Source organism: Halichoerus grypus, chromosome X, assembly GCF_964656455.1.
Source record: "Halichoerus grypus chromosome X, mHalGry1.hap1.1, whole genome shotgun sequence".
NCBI classification, from domain to species: Eukaryota; Metazoa; Chordata; class Mammalia; order Carnivora; family Phocidae; genus Halichoerus; species Halichoerus grypus.
Window position 1 is genome coordinate 79,954,166 of NC_135727.1, and position 17,706 is coordinate 79,971,871.

Below are 17,706 nucleotides of genomic sequence, written 5' to 3' on the forward strand. Positions count from 1 at the left end.
TCAAACAGAGAAAGACATGTATCATATGACCTCACTGATATGAGGAATTCTTAATCTCAGGAAACAAACTGAGGGTTGCTGGAGTGGGGGGTGGGGTGGGAGGGATGGGGTGACTGGGTGATGGACACTGGGGAGGGTATGTGCTCTGGTAAGCGCTGTGAATTGTGCAAGACTGTTGAATCTCAGATCTGTACCTCTGAAACAAATAATGCAATATATGTTAAGAAAGAAAAAAAGAAGAAGAAGAATGTAGCAGGAGGGGAAGAATGAAGGGGGGGAAATCGGAGGGGAAGAAGAACCATGAGAGACGATGGACTCTGAAAAACAAACTGAGGGTTCTAGAGGGGAGGGGGTTGGGAGGATGGGTTAGCCTGGTGACGGGTATTGAGGAGGGCACGTTCTGCATGGAGCACTGGGTGTTATGCACAAACAATGAATCATGGAACACTATATCTAAAACTAATGATGTAATGTATGGGGATTTACATAACAATAAAAAATTTAAAAAAAAAAGAAAATACTCAAAAAAAAAAAAAAAAAGAAAATCATAATTTACAGTCCTCTACTAACTCTTCTAGATTCTACTCACTATTACCACTTCTGCTGGTCTAGATGGTTTGTTTGTTGAGATGATCCCCTTATCCTTGAGGGGCTTTAGACCCTGGGTCTGTTCTTTTATCAGAGTGCAGTTAGGCTAATTGCTTTTTTGTAGTCAAACCTGGATATGGAGGCCCCAAGATCTCTTGGGCTCCAAATGCATTCCTCTCTTCCTTTATTATGTAGAGCAATCCCATTTTTCATGATGATTAGGCTATTACCCCACCCGTAGAGTAATTTATTTCTTTGCCTAGTCTACCGGTGTGAGAAGCCCAATATGACCAAGCAGCAGTTATAGCTCTGTATTAATGGAATTCTTACTGTTAAATCATTCCTTCTCTGGGATACAAGCCTTCTAGATCTGTAGAACCTAAAATTGTTGGGGAGGAAAAATAATTACCATACAACAGTCATTGGTTTAAGTTGTTGGTGATGGATAGTACCATAAACTTGTTACACATTATCTGTCAATATTCAGGCTAACAGCTTCGAGATGATGTGTTATATAATATGACCAGTGGATCCTGCGGTTATATGTCCATTGTAGTTCTCTGTGCTATAAAGTGGGCCACTTGGTCTGGGACAATGTCATTGCATGATCCCATGGCGGTGGTTAAATAAATAGTCTGTGAGCCTCTGGACAGTGAGACATATGGACAAGAAAAGTGAACCCATACCCAATGTACAAGACAGTTCTAATCAAGAAAATTCTTATTTTCAGGATGTAGATAGACTGGTGTAATCCTCTTGCCGCTAAGAAGATGGATGGTCTCTTTAAGGGATGGAGTTACATTAAGGGCTAAATGTTTATTGCTGCGGCCACCAGGCCAAACATTCAATAGCTAGATCAGTCTTGGTAAGATGAAACCCATACCTCTGGGCTCATGCATAGTCTATCATTATGACTACTCAATTCATGGCCCCATTATGCATACATTAGAACAGCTGAGGATAGAGGCTGGTTTATAGCTATCGAATAAATCATCCTGTCAACGAAGCCATTTAGTGTCTCTCCTGCAAGTGGATGGTCTCTGGTGGACCTGAATCTGTGATACATAGATCCTCATGCTTTGTGCCTACTCTTGCAGCACCATACCTATGCATTTCCCGGGGTGGTAAGGATGATCTTGTCAATAAATGGTGCTGGGGCAACAGCATATCTCTAATAAATGATTGATTGTCTAAAACTAAAATAATAAGGTATCTTTCATTTTTAATATATGCAAAAGTAAAATGCCTGACAGCAACAGCACAAAGGGTGAGAGGAAATGGAGATATCTTCATGTAAGTTCTTACATTATAAGAGATGTTATATACTATTATTAGAAGATAGAGTATAAGATAAAGATGCACATTTTAAACTTTAATCACTAAACTATAAAACAAAGAGGAATTACTAATAAACCAATAATGAAAGTAAAAAGGAGACATGACAAATAGTAAATTAACTCAAAGGAATGCATGAAAAAAACAGAAAGGGAACAAAGAACAGCTGTAAGAAATATAAAACAGGTAACAAGATGGCAGATTGAACCTAAACACTTAATAATTGCATTAAATGGAGATGTCTTAAATACCTCAAATAAAAGGTAGATATTGTCAGACTGAATTAATAAGCATGATTTAACTATGTACTCTTTAAAATAAATACGCTTTACAGGTAAAGATAGACATATGTTAGAATCAAGGAATGCAGTAAGACAGACAGCACGCAAACAATAATCAATGGCGCGTTCCTGCCATAGGGCCTTACACTCATTGTGTCCCCTGCCTAGAAGTCTCATCATGAAAATCCCCATGGCCAACTATCTCACTCGTTTGAAATCTTCTCCCAAATATCATCTCAGTGAGGACAACTCTGGACACCCCTTTGTTAAAAAGTGGAAACCTAACCACCATCTCCCCCTCTCCCTCAAATGAATGAATTCTCAATTCATTTACCCTACTCTATTGTTATTTTCTATAGGGCTGATCACCACCTAATATACTATTTGCTCATTTATTATGATGATTGTTTATTGTTTGTCTGTCCCCACAGGACATAAGCTCTGTAAGGCCAAAAGTCTTTGTTTTGTTCACTAATGTTATCCCCATGCCTACAATAGTGTCTGATGCACAGACAATCAACTAGTATTTGTTGAATCCATGCTGAATTAAAGTAAAACGAATGTGACTGAGGGTTCTAGAGGGAAGGGGGGTGGGCGGATGAGTTAGCCTGGTGATGGGTATTAAAGAGGGCACTTTCTGCATGGAGCACTGGGTGTTATGCACAAACAATGAATCATGGAACACTCCATCAAAAACTAATGATGTAATGTATGGTGATTAACATAACAATAAAAAAATTTAAAAAAGAATAAAGTAAAATGAATGCGAATGGGATAAAAAAAAAAAAAGTTGAAGTGACTATATAAATTCGGATGAAAACTTCAGGAAGAGATAATGACCAGGAATAAAGAAAAACATTATGTAATGATAAAGAAGCCAAGATATCAAGAGGACATAATAATCTTAAATGTGTAAGTACCTAATAGAGAGCCTCAAAATACATGAAATAAAGCCTTATACAACTGAAAGGAGAAACAGGCATTGTGTAAAACTATAGTTAGAGATTTTAGCTCCTTTCCCAGTAATGTATAGAATAAGGAGACAAAATCAATGAAGAGAAGGAAGACTTGAATAACCTGACAGAACACTCCAGTATGAGCTATAACCACAATGAGATACAACTACGCACCAACTAGAATGGCAAAATTAAAAATGAAACAAAGCAAAGCCTTGCCAAAAGTTGTTGGTGAGGATGTTGAAGCGGTTAAAACTCTTATTTACTGCTCCTGGGAATGCAACATGGCACAATCCATCTGGAATTCACTTTGACATGTTATTCTTATAAAGTTAAATGTAGATATAACCAAGGACACAGGAGTCTCACACCTATTTTTTTACCCAAGAAAATAAAAATGGGTGTCCACATAAAGACTTGTATATGGTTTTTCATAGCAGCCTTATTCAAAATAACCCAAAGCTGGAATAGCAAAGATGTCCAACAGGAAGTGAAGAGATAAAAAATTGTGGTATATGGATTGGAGTGTCCTTTGACCATAAAATAACACAGAGTACTGATACATACATACAACAACATACATACAACATACATACAACACCATACATACAACACCATATAATAACATACAACAACATAGATGGACTTCAAAAATGTTATGCTGAGCTGGAGAAGTCAGACAAAAAAAGATGGCATACTCTATATTTCCATTTACATGAAACTCTGGACAAGAACCAGCAATGTGACAGAAGTGGATCGATGTGCCACTGGGCATGGGGGTACCGCAGGGGAATGTGGGCAAAGGGGAACGAGGAAATATTTTTGGTGTGATGAAATGTCCTGTATTTAGATAAAGTTGATGTTCACATGAGTATATGTATTTTCATAAATTGTTGAACTGCACACTTAAAATCGGTACATTTTATTGACTACAAATTAAACCTCAGTAAAAAGAAAAGCAAACATTCATCTGGAATAGAATATAAATCACACAAGAGGGCATTATGTAATCAAGAGTATAAACAATCACAACTACACGTAACAATAGGGATAAGTCCCATACACAAAATATTGAGAGATAAAAGCCAGACATTGAAGAGTGTGTGTTCAATGATTTCAATGATATAAAGTTCAAAACATTGAAACTGAATCTCTGCTGTTGGATGTTAGAATGGTGTTAACCTTTGAGCAGTGGGTGGTAATAGGAAGGGAGCCCAAGGAGGATCTGGGTTGTTGGTAATTTTCTATTTCTTTTTTTTTAAAGATTTATTTTAGAGTGGGGAGAGGGGCAGAGGGAGAGGGCGAGAGAGAATCTCCAGCAGACTCCCTGCTGAGCACAGAGCCTGAAACGGGACTTGATCTCAAGACCCTGATCTCACGGCCCTGAGATCATGACTTGAGCCAAAGTCAAAGGTGCCCGGGTAATGTTCTATTTCTTAATTTACAGTGTCAAATGCTGGCATAAAGCAAAGTATGGTTAAAGTGTTATTGAGAAGGCAGAACAGCAGGAAAGCACAAGCATTGCTGATGGAAATGCAAATTGGTTTAGCCATTCCTGAAACCTTTGTTAGTTTCTAAAAAGTTACCATACACTTACCAGGTGACCCAGACAACCCACTTCTGGATATGCATCCCAGAAAAATGAAACTTATGTTAAATCAGAAACTATCCATGTATGTTAACTAACTGGAATTTAAATAAAAACCAAAAAATAAAACCTCTCCATGAATATTTGTAGCAGTATTAGTCATTGTTGCCCATCCCTGGAAACAACCCCCATGTCTTTCAGAGGATGAAAGGATAAGCAATCTGTGTTACATCCACACAATGGACTACAACTCAGGACTCAATAGGAACGAACTCTCGATACATGTGACCATATAAATAAATCTTAAGGGAACTGTACTAAGTCAAGTTTTCTCAAAATCATGGCTCTTGACTTTTCTGGAGGCTGGATGATTTGCTATGGGCCTATCTGCTGTGTTGTAGGCTTTTCAAGCACATGGCTGGCAATCCCACCCCTATACATAGGAGGCAGTAACGTTTTCCCTTTCCAACTCATAACAATTAAAAATGTCTGCAGACATGGCTGAATGTCCTGATTGAGAATCATGTTCACCCTTTTGACTGAGTGAAAGAATGTAGTCTTAAAAGATTACATATTGTATGATTCCATTTATATGACATTCTGGAAAAGTGAAAAATATAAGAACAGAGACCTGATCAGTGGTTGCCAAGGGTTAAAGGTGGGGAGAGTCTGAACACAAAGAGGCAGAACAGGGGTATTCTTTGGGGTGTTGGAATTGTCATGTACCCACTGAGAAATGCTGATCTGTGCCTCCATAGATAATAAATATATAATAATAAGTATATTATTGCTAAATATAGTAGAGTACATAATTTTAAAAATTGAAGAAGTGAAATCAAACTAAACAAAAGCAAGTATGGTATAAATGGAAAAGAATATTTTGACTTGCCAATCACGGGGTGATCTTGGCAGAAGGGTTTTCAGTGAGGGTCAGAAGAGAGGCAAGGAGGAGTCATTTTTGTAGGATGCCCCATGAGTTCAAGTTAAGGAGAATGGAAGTCACAGGGCCCGCCCTGTTAGAAGTGCATGGTATGGTCCTTGACTCTTGCTCTATGGGGAGGCTGTAGAGGAAAAGCAGAGACATAAGCCAACATTCCTAATAAGGCTGAACACAGAATGCAGCAGGTAAATTCCCTTATGCTAAAGAGGGCCAGGCCCAGTGTGAAACCTGGGTAAACTCACTGGGGACATTCCCCATGGCAGAGGTATCCAGAAGAGTTCATCCTGTGCCCAGAGTGCACCGTGTGTCCTAGCCTCTTACAGGAGGCTGGTGTGCAGCCACACTGGGGGACTCTAAGATAGAGCTACTGGGCTGGGGGTTCCTGAGTTGCACTCTTCAGAGGTACACCCTTACACTGTCTCACCAGAGCCCACAACTCCTATTTTGGGGTTCTCTCCACTGAGTCACTTGGAGTATTTCGATGCCCTACACTCTAAATTTTGCAGTGGCTAAAATTTTTCTTGGAGCTCCTCTGTTCTGCTATCTGGACAGTAGTCATGTCTGTTCCAGGGACCTTCTAAAGGATCCCACCAGAGAAATTGAGTTGCGATGACCTTTTCCAAGACCACAAAGTGTGGGCATATCTGATCTCCTGGGAGCAGAGTATGGTCTCTGGATTATTTGATTTCATAGGTTCATCATGTTCTGTTCTCCATTTATTTTCTAGGAGACCACCTGGAGATGCATAGGGCAGATGATACGCAGATTGGAACATGGAACAAGGAGGTGAAAAACAGACTGTATCTTGCAGAGAATGGAGATGTCAAAGGTCAACTAGATCTTTGGTCAAAGGGCTGGAGGTCAAAAATTAGGTTGAGTTATGGAACAAGGCAAGTATGAGGAGCAATGGGAAATGAATATGTGGTATGGTCCGCATGAGCAAAAGGAGAAACAAGCAGTTTATTTTATTTTATTTTTTAAAGATTTTATTTATTTGACAGAGAGAGACACAGCGAGGGAGGGAACACAAGGAGGGGGAGATGGAGAGGGAGAAGCAGGCTTCCCACCGAGCAGGGAGCCCGATGCGGGGCTCGATCCCAGGACCCTGGGATCATGACCTGAGCCGAAGGCAGATGCTTAACGACTGAGTCACCCAGGCACCCCAACACAAGCAGTTTAAAGTTTGGTATTGAGACCTAGAAAACCCAGACTAAAGGTAAGCCAAGGTTTGTCATCACAAGAAGGGGAGGACTACACAGGCAGGAAACAGAACTCAAATGAATTTCAAAGGAGAGAAAGTCACCACTTAACCCAGGCAGATTTTTGACCCAGAGCCTTGCTGTGTAAATGGAATTCTATTTCCCAGGGACCTCTGAAGCCAGGACTGCTCAGAACATTCACTTGCTTTTGCAATTGGACCATTAGAAGTTTACATCAAGATGGCAGGGACTCTTGTAACTTTCTGTAAATTCCTAAGACCCAGGGGATTCATAGGACAGCTAGAGCATATATGAAAACCCACTGAGCCTTTCCTTTTTCCTTCAGCTTAATACTTGTGAGCCCAAACAATCCAGATTTCAAAAAAATATTCAAAATTGCTATTTCTTTTAGAACATATTCAGGACATAGGCTGAGCCACCCAGGTGCCCCCACTTACAGCTCTTAACAGCTCTCTGTAAATATGTTCATTGGTATGCCAGTCACCTCATGAGTTATCAATGTGGCAGTCTTCCTCTGTCCGTCCGATTTATATCCATATCCCTAGCACCTCGCACAGAGCTCAGGTTATAGTAGATACTCGACTGATATTTATTGAATGAATGAATAATTGAATGATTCTTTTCTAAAATATACCAGAACGGACAGGGAAATTATTTTTAACATTTTGCACAGTAAAAGCTTTTAAAACTCCTGACATCCAGACTCCACCCAGAACCAGTGAAATCAGAACTTCTCAACTGATGTTTGGGTTGAGCCCAGGCATCGGTATTTTGTAAAGCTCCCCAGGTGATCTCAAGGTACAACCAAGGTTGAGAATCACCTCCATGGCAATGGTTCTCAAAGTGTGTTCCCAGGACCAGCATTAGAATATTACTCTCATCTTATTGGAAATGAAAATTCCTAGGACCCACCCTATACGGTAGAATCAGAAATGGCAGGGCTGGGGGGATGGAGGGAGTTGACAACAATCTGTGTTTTAACAAGGCCTCCCATGATACAAAGTCAAGTTTGAGAAGCACTGTCTTAGAGGTTTACTTTAAATAAGTTATAGAGACTGTGTGTGAATGAATCCGTCCCACCTTTTTCTTCTAATTTGATTCTGGCCCCTATTTCTTGCATATGGCTGTGCTTGCAGACAAACAACAAGCCCCTTTTAGTTGAAGATTATTTTTTTCCAATCTAGTTTGGTCTTATGGTCAACATCAACTTATGGTAAAATAGCTTACCTATTTTATGTGTTTTTTTTTTTTTTTCAATCCCTAAAAAAACCAGAGAAGTATTCTCATGGCTATTTTTTCAAATCATGGAAGAGAAATGAGCAAAACCCAACATACATGGAACTTGTCCCATATGCCAGGCATGGTGCTGAAGTGCCCCATCATCTTACAATAAATCTAAGACATCCATCCCACAGAGGAGGAAAGAAAGGCTGGAAAAAATAGGATGAGTCCACAGGGACACAGCAGAGATGTGAACCCAGATCTGTCCTACCATCCGGTCGTTCTCAGGATTCTCATGACCCCCATTTTGTTATTTTGCCCATAATCGCATACTTTTCATGAGGAAAATCGGCTGCTCTCAAGAATCCCTGGCTAGCTCTCGAACAGAGGTGGTCACTTTGAGCACATGAAGTACTCACGCTGTTTCCTGCTCATTTGCAGTGGAATACACTCAGGGCTTTCTTTTTCTCTAAGACCTTGGAAAGAAACATGGTTTCACAATGCATCTAGGGTTAAAAGGACAGTTTTCTTCTAAAATGTCTACTTCTCTGAAACTCATACGCTTTGTTCCAAATCTGTGGTCTGAATTCTTGGATTCATTATTCACATGCTTCCTTTTTGAATCGTGAACCTTAGTAAAGTTGTACAGGCTCTGTGCTAGGCTCTGTGGGGGACCAGCAGTGAAAAAGACAGACAAACCCCACTTGCTTACCTTCAAGAAGAACCGTATATATAAAACTAACCAATGAAGACACTAAGTCTAGATATTATGACTGTATTATCCAGGGCAATAAGATAAGAAGAGGACCTCTATGAGTTCAATTCTATAGTGTCTTGTGTGTACGTCTTAAGAGGTCTTTTGAACAGAAAGATCTTTGAACCTATGCTTCTCTATTTTAGTTTTTTGGGGAACCGGTATGGATGGTGTTTATTTTGGGAAATAGAGTAAATATTCCCAAGTTTGGAAGAGTCAGCCTATCAGAAGATGCAAACCCAACATTCCATTTCTAAAACAGGACACCTCAATCATCAGACCTCTTTCTCTGGGGAATGGCCGGCAAGCGTCTTCAGCAATTATACCAGTCAGAGGAGAAATTCCCATGACTTCCGTGGGCCATAAAAATCTGATACCATCAGCAAACTGGAAGGCATTTCCAGTGAAGGTGGCTTCACATACAAAAGCAGCAGAACTGAGTACCACAAGCTCATGGCAAACCGCCAGGCCTGTTCCAGGACCCAGCCCTGCTCAGTGATGCTTATTCATCTGGGAGACTAATCCTAAATCTCAAATCCAAGCTGTGGGGCAAATAAGGCACCCAGGGGAGACTTTCTGTGCACCTGAGCACTCAGAGACACGCTCCACTTGCAAACATGTGAAAGAACCTGAAAAAGTAATCTTTTTTTAAGTCTTTAAAACATGAGAGAGCTTATTAAGACAGGGAGGAATTGCTAAGCCAATATGACAGAGAAACTGCTTACGTGGATAGGTACAGCAACTGGGAAGAAAAGTTTGCCCTAAGGGTACTTGTCAAGCCCAGAAATTTTTAGATTTCCTTCTGACAGCCTAAGGGGGCAAAGGGGATAGAAATGACAGGTTTGGCAAGGTCTTTTTTTTACAGTAATGGAACTGTTCTAAAATAAGCTTATTGTGATGGTTATATAATTCTTTATATATGCTAAAAATTCGTGGACTTGTACACTTAAAATGGATGAATTGTATGATATGTGAATTGTATCTCAATAAAGGTTGGGGGGGAACTCAGTGAAGTGAGATCACTTTCTATTTCAGGGCAAAGTTAGGGGGAATCTGTCTTCTAGAAGCTGGCTGGCCTCCCCCTTCCCCACCCCAACTGATCTGCTCTGGTTGCCAGGCACATGTTTACCTTAGAGACAGAGCACCCCCCCCCCCCAGGGTTCTGAGCCTTCAGTTGAGACCCATAGAACACTGGCCCTTGGAGGCAGAGCTGTGGAGCCCTACACAGCCATGGAGGGCCTGCTACCTGCCATCAGATCCACTTTCCAGTTGGTCCTAGAGCCCCTGTGGGGTGCCCTGCTGCTGATTTCTGAAAGCTGGAGACATGTTTCAGTACTCCATGAGTTTCCCTGGGAGATGCTGGCATATATTGTAATACTGGTTTTGACAGCGAAGAAACAACACATTTGGAGAAGTGTGAAGGTGCTAGGCAAAAGGTGTTTGGCCCACACTAAAGTCTGTGGAAAAGGTAGTGGGAATGTGGGACCGATGACACAAGCTGATGATGCCCTAGGGCTGCCCGGGGTGGAGGCCAGTCTTCCCACATTACAAACCTTATGCTTCTCAGCAGTAAGTACTAAACGCTGTAGGCTGGCACTTCAGAACACCATTGACTTTCTGAAAATGGTGCAGAAGACCCAGCCTCCTAAACTTTCCCAAGTGACTGGTGATAGACCCATCTTAAGAACATCAGAGAAGAATGGAAAACAACTTTGGAAGAAAATAATGGATGATTTGAATGGAAACACTCACGTTCTAGAGAGTCCAGAACTGCTCGCCCAAGAAATGGCGAGATGGAAGCAGAGACTCCAGGAAACGGAGCAGGAGAAAGAAAGGCTAGAGCAGTCGAACGCAGGAATGCAGCGGGCTCTGAAAGAGAAAGTCAGCCAGTTAATACCACTGGGTGAAAACCTTCTGAAGGCCATCCCCTGGCCTGGTCTCCTTGGAGATCTCTTGGGTCACGTCAACTGGGAAGTCAAGCAAAAGAGGGAAGCAGAAAAGGACAATCAGCCCATCCATCGGTCAGAGGGTGATCTGAAGGGTGTCACTGACGATGCTGATTCCAATGTGTCCCTTCAAAGTGCTGAAGAGAAAAATGAGGAACTAGCCAGACAACGGTGGGAAGAAAAGCGAATGAATGAAGAGCTTATGGGACAAATAACAGATCTTCGAGCCAAGGAAGCCTCTTTGCAGAGGGAAAATTCACAGTTTCAAAGTGAGATTCAGCAGTTGAAACGGAAGCTTCAAATTCTGCCTCAATTATATCAAGAATACACCAGGGAACTTGAGAGAAAATCATTGGAGAAGGAAGCGCAGTGCTCAGACATTGAGAAGAGTCTTTCCTACACGTGTGGAAACATCGAGTCCGCAACTCAGATTCGCAACTTATACAAGAAGATGGCCGAAGACACCCGCAGAGAACTGGAGGAGAGCACCTCGCACTAAAAGGACATCCTCTTCTATGCGAATAAAGTCCAGGAGAGCTGGATGGCAGCTGTGCTTACCGAGCGAAAAGTCAAGGAGCTAAGGAAAGAAAATGATCACATCAGGCATATGTTGGCCAAAGCGGAGTTCAACCTCCCGCCTTTCCCAAGTGGCCGTTTTGCTCCTGCTCCCCCACAGGCAGCCCACGGAGGCCCAGAAGTGTCAGGGGACCCCCTGGATCATCAGCACCTCCAGGAAGGAGAAGAGCCAGGCCGCGAGGGCCCACGCATCCAGGGACACCCGCAGGTTTGACTGAGCTCACCGCAACCCAGTCCTGAACTCCCATAACCACGGCATAACATCTGCATGTGTTTTCTGTCTTTGAAGTAGTTTTGACTTATCTCTTTTTGGTTTAGATACTGCTATTTAATTGATATTACAATTGCTTTTATTCAAGTAGATTTAGCATTATAGTTTTCAGATAGTATTTCTCCAGTAAAGTGTCATTTCCTATAATTCTTACCAATATATTGTTTTCACATCATCAGACCCTCTAGAATTAGATAATCTTAAGTATTGTATTTTGATTTAAATTAAAGATCCACAATTACTTTAACAACTATTGAAATTTGGCATGGATACAAACATTTAAATTAACATTTTTCTATGGCATGAGCATTTTTGTATGCCATTTTGATACTCGGGAGCATGTATTAGAAGTCTGTACAAGTAATTTAATATATATCTGAATAAATTTTGATTTAAAAAAATTGGAAAAGAAAATCCCCTATTCCAACTTCATAATGTTTTGATTAGACTAGCTTTAAATTCATAAATTAACTTATCGTAGTTTAAGGTTTACAATTTTTTTCTCCTCTTGTTAACTTTTCTAAACATTTTTCTTTTGTTTAAGATATTGTTTGCTCTTTAGACGTTTCTAAATTTTATGCAGTGAAAATGAAGGTTTTCCCTTGGTGGCAAGCAAACACACACACAGCCCACCATGCCGATTACAAGGCACCCTGAGTCGGTATGTCAGGAACAGAGGATGATATAACAGTAAAGAAAGCTGCAAAATTTTAAAAAAAATTTAAAGAAAGAAAGAAAGAAACCATGCTCACACAATTTGTATAATATACCTAACTCATATACACACAAAAGGAGAGTTGCCCAGAAAGTGAGGAAAAAGCAGGGGGAGACTCCCAGATGCTAACAACAGGGGAAGCTCTTCCCACCCCTGGGACTGCCTGGAGGGAGAAGGGGGGTGCAAGTGGGGGGCTGTCCTCAAGGAAGACAAAGATTTGCTGTAGGTACACATGACAGCCACCAGAGGGCGAGGGAGCGCAGAGCAGGGAAGTGCAGGGCACTAACTTGGAGAAGGACCAGCACACTTGGGTCTATACAATCTAAAGTGTGTGTGTGTGTGTTACTGCATGAATTCATATCCGTTTATTTAGTACAGGCAGATCTCAGAGATCGTGCAGATTTAGTTCCAGGCCACCACAATAATGCAAATGCCACCATAAAGCAAACAATTCAATAATTAATATTTTTCGGGAAGTCATTTTTTTTCTGGTTTCCCAGTGCACACAAAAGTTATGTTTATTACACTACACTGTCATCTAGTAAGTGTACAATAGCATTATCTCTAAAAAAATAAAAATTAAACCATGTTGAATTCAAAAATATTTTCTTGCTAATAAATGCTAACTGTCGTCTGAGCTTTTAGCACGTTGTAATCTTTTAGTTGATGGAAGGGTCTTGCTTCAGTATTTGCTGACTGATCAGGGTGGTGGTTGATAGAAAGCTGTGGCAATTTCTTAAAAGAAGACAACTATGAAGATTGCCGCCTCAGCTGACCCTTCTTGTCACAAAAGACTTGGCTGTATCGGGCAGCGCTGTGGAGGGATGTGAAGAAATTGGAGCGCTGTTGGGTGGGAATGTGAAACAGCATAGCTGCTGTGGAAAACAGTGTGGAGGCTCCTCCAAAAATTAAAAAGGGAGATACCATATGATCCGGTAATCCCACTTCTGAATATGTATCGCCCAAAACTGAAATCAGGATCTGAAAGGGGTACCTGCACTTCTAGTTTCATAGAGCACTATTCTTAGTAGCCCACGAGAGAAAGCCATCCAAATGTCCACCAACAGATGGATGGATGGGCTCAGAGAATATTGTATAAATGAGTAAAGAAAACGTAACATTATTCTTAAAAGAGAAGGAAATTCGGTCACACGCTACAATATGGATGAACCTTAAGGATAGTATCCTATATAAAATAAGCCAGTCTTACACACACACACACACACACACACACACACACCAGATATTGTCTGATGCCTCTTATATGAGATCTCTAAAGTTGGTGAAAAATGAAATAAAAAATAGAGCAGTCCAACTCCTACAAACAGAAAGTGGACCCGTGGCTGCCATGGGCTGAGGAGTGAAAGGAATGGGTGGTTATTGCCTAGGTATAGAGTTTCAGATTTGCAAGATTAAAATTTCTAGCAATCTCTTGCTCAACTATGTGAATTTAGTTAATAATACAAAACTACCAAACTTAAAAAGAATTAAAAGAGTAGATTTAATGTGATGTGTTTTTTACCACAATTTGAAAAAAAAAAAGAAAAGGAAATGTGAGTTTTGGGATTTGAGTGGTGGGGAATTAGACTTGAATTCTGTCTCCGACCAATGACTTCACCTCTCTACATTTTGGTTGAAGGAGTTGATCTAAATAATTTTTAAAGGTTCTACCCAGTTCTAAAATCTAATTGCTTTATAATTATAAAGAGAATATCTTAGCCATTGACTCTAAGACAAAGAGCTTTATAGTACAAAATGTTGACCTCCTTATCTTCCAAAAAATCCCTCCACTCCACCTTGTCAATCGTATCACAAAGACAATCAATTCACATTGGATGCTCAGTGATCAGCATCTCACTAAAGTAATTCATGCTGAAAACAACATGATAATAACTGATAATTGAAAAAGGACAATGTTTACCTCAAGCCGAAGGAGGACCAAATTTTAAATATTCATATTATGCTCATTATATTTTTGATCACTAATCTTTACTGGATGTGTATGAGAAAGATGAGAGCAAAGGTCATTAGAAGAAAGAAAATTATCTCTGAAATGACCCTGATATCAGGTGAAGATCATCTGAATGCAGGAAGTACTAGAGGGATGGAAAGGAAGGAGCAGAATTACGACAGGTTGAGGATGGAACTTGGTGGGTATTAGACAGCAAAGGATCAGAGGATTTTCTAAGGTTTCAGTCTGGAGGGATGGGGGTAACAATGAAACAAGCAATGTTTGTAGAAAGGAAGGTGCCTATGTGGAAACACACAGGAGAGAGATTGGGTCCTGGGATGAAGAGGCATCCTGGGGAGACTGCATGGGTACTTTTACATAGTGTTTGAAGAGAGACAAGAGCAGCAAGGCCTGGACCGATCCTTGGGGCACAGCGGCAGTTAAGCCAAAATCCTCACACTTGCAGCAGGTGTCTTAGGTGTTACAGAGTGTAATGAATAAGAAAGCTTATGAACGAGGAAGAAGAGGCCCTGGCAGGGGTGTAAACAGGGAGGAGGAAGTAACCAAGACAGAGAAATGAAGCCAAAGGGGCCAAGGGTGAGACAAAAGAGCGCCCTGCAGCAGAAGTCAGAGGAAGGGGCTGGTGGGGAGGTGTTGGTTAGTGTATCTTTGCTGCCAGAAACGTATGGGAAGGAGGACATCCAAAGTGAGAAAATTCCTGAAAAGGCAGGAAGGGAAAGATTTCCAGGCTCAGACGAGAGAATCAAGTTTGGAAATCGAGGCGGGAACGGTGGAAGGATGAGTGTAGAAAGAAAGGTTATTTGCTGGAGTGTATGGTCACAAGCCACAGCAAAAGAACTTTGCTAGCTCAAGTAGAAAGGAAATTCTTTGGAAGGCTTTGGGGCAACTCCCCAAATGCATACGAAGACCAGATAACCAGACTCGGCAAGAGGGCTGAACCAAGGGACACTGGGCCTAAAAAAGACAGGTGAGCTCCAAGCACAGCATGAGCTTGGGTTAGGCCCCATCACTGGTACTAGACACGTACCAAGGACACAGGTGTCATCTGGTCTCCTCTACTGTCACCTCAAAGCTCTGAAATCCCCAACTGTCCTCCCAAGATTCAAAAGCCCGGTGCCAAGTGTCTTCTTAGCTAACCCTCCATTATCTGCCCACTCTCCCCCCGCCATGACTTCTAAGAGCACCTGACTATTCCGCTTTCTGAGACATACTTGATGTCCCACCAGATACCCAGGGCAGACATTCTTTCCAAAAATAAGGCTCTTACAAAAACAAAATTAAACAAATGAACCAAAAGCCTCATACAGTCAAAAGTAGCCAAAACAAGAGACACTTGTCTACCACTTCCCACCTCGCCAATTCCCAGACCTGCATTTCAAAACCAAAAGCAAAACAACGTATATGATGCAAAAGTCTTCTGCCTCACATAAAAACAGTCTGCCTTTGTACCGCCGAGAACACTCTACTTCCCAGAGCAAGCCATTAAAATCTCTCCACTCTATCCAAGCTCCAGCCCCAAGACCCCCGACTGACACCCTTTCCTTTGGTTTTCATTCTCTAGCAAGCTTGTTCTGGTATTTTGCAAACCACAAAGCAGTGACAAAGTCCGACAACACTAATGCATGTATAAACTTGGTGGAAAGAGATTTAAAAGGAAGTTAAAACACTGACATGATACAATAAGGAAGGAAACTCTGGGTAATGGCTTTAGTTCTCTTCTCTGTGGCAGGTCTCCGCTGTGGGTAACATCAACGGCTTCCCTACAGCAGAGGCCCGTACACGTCTACTTTGCCTTCAGCTAGCACTTTTGCAGCTGGGGACACTTAATCCTCGGGGTGAGCCTGTGACCCTCAATGTCACACATGAAGATGTCGGCTCTGGGTCATCCTGCGTGTATAGGGTTACAACAGCCTTTCAGAACTGCCTTTCACTAACTTTTTCTTTCTTTTTAGAACATCCTTTGGTTTTATATCAGGCAAGAGCAAAAATAAGATTACTTGATAGTAAATCGCCCCTACCGTACAATTACAAAATGCTGCTCTTTAGCGCATTGTAAGATTTCAATACGCAGCCAGCCTATTTCTGATTTCTTCATGGGGACTAATGTGATATAATAATAAAGATGGCTGTATCCCCACCAGGTACTTCAAATCCCCACTTAAATCCTTCACAAGTGGCCCCAACTTTCCTCTTGTCAAAATAAAGACTAAGATGCAAGATGGTTTAGGAACAAATGAAAACTCCATCTCCTTCAACCGAACTGTAGCTCTATCTGTTTTAAATAGTAAGCAGTATTTCCCTCTGATTCAACCATCTTTCATTTAAAGAACTATTTCACACTTGAAATTCTCACGCCATATGCAACTGTTATGGGATAAATTGCGTTCCTTCAAAATTTATGTTGATGTCCTAACCCCAGGTAACTCAGAATGTGAATGTATTTGAAGTAGGGCCTTTTAAAGAGTGATTTAGCTAAAATGAGACAATTAGGGTGAGCCTAATCCAATCTGACTGATGTCCCAATACGAAAAGGAAATTTGGACACACAAAGGGACACCAGGGACATATACACAGAGAAAGAAGGCAGTCATTTGTAAGCCAAGGAGCAAAGCCCCAGAAGAAACCAAAGCTACCTCTACCTTGATCTTGGATTTCCAGGCTCCAGAACTGTAGGAAAATACATTTCTGCTGTTTAGCCCCCAGTCTATGGTACTTTGTTATGGCAGTCCTAGAAAACTCATACAGCAACCCGTTCAAAGAGACCAACTGAATTATTAGTAAAGAAAACAGTGTATGAATTGCCATCTACTTTCATCGGTGTTTTAAATATTTTTCCCATGTCATGAGTGGATGGATTTTGAATTTCCCAGTAGGAAAACATATTTGAAAAGCCTAATGGCAAATCAGTTGTAAAACGTTTTTGCTGTGTCGGGGCAGGCAGTAAGGATTGTCTTCGAAGTCCCCAGACTTACTTTATGAGAAGGCCAGATAGATGCTGGCTGCTTGCATGACTGTGTCCCTCGTTAAGTGATCTGTGTTGTTTTTCTTTCAGCAAAGGCTTTATTTGTTTAAAAGACATGAATCTTGACTTCCAAATTCAAGTGACCATTTCCAGATAAGATTCGTAAGTGTCCTAGGTCCACTGCCCCCACCTGAGACTCTAAGACAGGGAGTGTTGTACCGGTGACGTATGAATGAAGCAATCCCAAAGGCAAATTAAGTCAGAAGATCAGGAAAATAAAAAGGAGGAAGCCAAATAAGGACATGTCTTCAAGCAACGTTTTACAGATAATCACTTCAGGTTTATCCCACGATGAGGATCACTGGATCATGATAGTATAAT

General features: G+C 41.1%; 1 long non-coding RNA gene across 1 annotated transcript in view; it reads right to left on the reverse strand.

Annotated features, from left to right (window-relative positions):
* LOC144380434 (uncharacterized) overlaps positions 1–10,723 on the reverse strand; it is a 36,671-nt gene extending 25,948 nt beyond the window's left edge. Inside the window, exon 1 of the long non-coding RNA XR_013444580.1 lies at positions 10,636–10,723. This is a non-coding gene — a long non-coding RNA (uncharacterized LOC144380434). The remainder of the gene's footprint in view (positions 1–10,635) is intronic.
* Between the last annotated feature and the right edge of the window lie 6,983 nt (positions 10,724–17,706).